The sequence below is a fragment of the Lytechinus pictus genome, chromosome 14 (genome assembly GCF_037042905.1).
Source record: "Lytechinus pictus isolate F3 Inbred chromosome 14, Lp3.0, whole genome shotgun sequence".
Taxonomy (NCBI): domain Eukaryota; kingdom Metazoa; phylum Echinodermata; class Echinoidea; order Temnopleuroida; family Toxopneustidae; genus Lytechinus; species Lytechinus pictus.
The window spans coordinates 2,548,545-2,550,000 of NC_087258.1; the positions used below are offsets into that span (position 1 = coordinate 2,548,545).

The 1,456-nt window shown below is 35.9% G+C and overlaps 1 protein-coding gene across 2 annotated transcripts in view; it reads left to right on the forward strand.

Annotated features, from left to right (window-relative positions):
- Positions 1 to 1,456, forward strand: part of LOC129276783 (uncharacterized) — a 13,079-nt gene continuing 11,623 nt past the window's right edge. The window contains exon 1 of one of the 2 annotated variants that reach the window (XM_064109472.1): positions 1 to 412. The gene's annotated coding sequence lies outside the window, so the exon portion shown is untranslated. The remainder of the gene's footprint in view (positions 413 to 1,456) is intronic. The other variant, XM_064109471.1, reaches the window with a different exon arrangement.

Genomic DNA, 1,456 nt, shown 5'->3' on the forward strand with positions numbered 1-1,456 from the left:
GACTGCTCACTCACGTATGACTCGATGGATCACACATTTTCAACAGGAAGGTTTTACAAAAAGCATAAAATTTTTGGCCCGAATGATTTCTGTTAACAAAATTATTCTATTTCAAAAGATTCATCACTATTTTTGATGTGTTTATTTAAGAGTCATAATCGACCAAACTGAACCTGATTTGAAAAGCCAACCTTTGTACTTAGCTGAAAAGGAGCGAAGTTCATCCAATATTGATACCCAATAAAACCACACATACCAAGTTGTATTGGCGGGCAGTTGTTCACCGGCCCGATACAGGCATGATAATAATGTACATGGCTTCATTTGCGATGGCGGAACCATAATGTACGTGCTCTACGCAACAGTGCAGTTCATTATTATAATCGAAAATATGGAACTATATACCGAGTAAGTGAGTAGGCAGTTCTTGTAACTTATTTGTTTTTCTTCAAACAACAGGTGTATTTCAGGTATAGAATTTTAAACAATAAGATATGTTATTTCTTCATCGAAACTATGTCATTTGCACGCGTGATGAATTATACATAATATTCCTACTTTGGATCTGAAATAGCTTTTGATAATTGATATTAAAAGAATCAATGTGAATTTTTGTTGTGATGTCCGGGAATTCAGAGTGAATATAGGATCATTACAAAGAATCGTGTCACCTTCATTAAAATGAAATAATTTGTAAAGTAGTCGATAGGAATGTGTGTATAGGTTTAGAAAATACTTTGTGAAACCATTTTTGCGAGTCTAGAATGTTTGTAGAGTAGTATATAGTTCACTGGTAACCGAACAATCAGCCCCCCCCCCCACAAAAGACAAGTAGACTTAATGGTGAAAACAAAAATCTATCAGTAGATAAGTCCCCTGGATGTACGCCACAAAGTCCGGGGTTCGAATCCCAATGCAACACAAGTGCCCCTGTAAAGCGCTTATTGTAGAAGGACAATGCCTTGAAACTGTTTTTTTTTTCTTGTACCTCCGCCCTCATTTTCTCAATTACTTTACGTCGTTAATTGCTCAAGCCGGGATTATTTCAGAGCAATACAACTTTTCATATATATGAACTATACATCAAGATAATTTCAGGAACTCCCAATACATAATAGTGGGACAAACGTATTTGGGTAATAGTAATAGACATGTTTACAGTGATTCAAATCTCTGGATCTGCTTTTTTTTCTGAGGACCTATAGTGACCAGGTATTCGATTGACCTGTTTTAATGAAAAAAATGCAATACTTGGAACCGAATTTGCCTCTCTTGTTGCTAAGTCTGTCAAGCCATTAAGGATTAGCAATTTTTTAGGTTGTCAAGAACAACTATTGTTCGAAAAGTATGCACGGGAGTATGCATTACATTTAAGTATTACATAGTAACGGGTCTGAAATGTCATCCAGAGTCGATTCTCAGCTCATGCAATGTTTGTTTTGAGTAAAGAGGAATC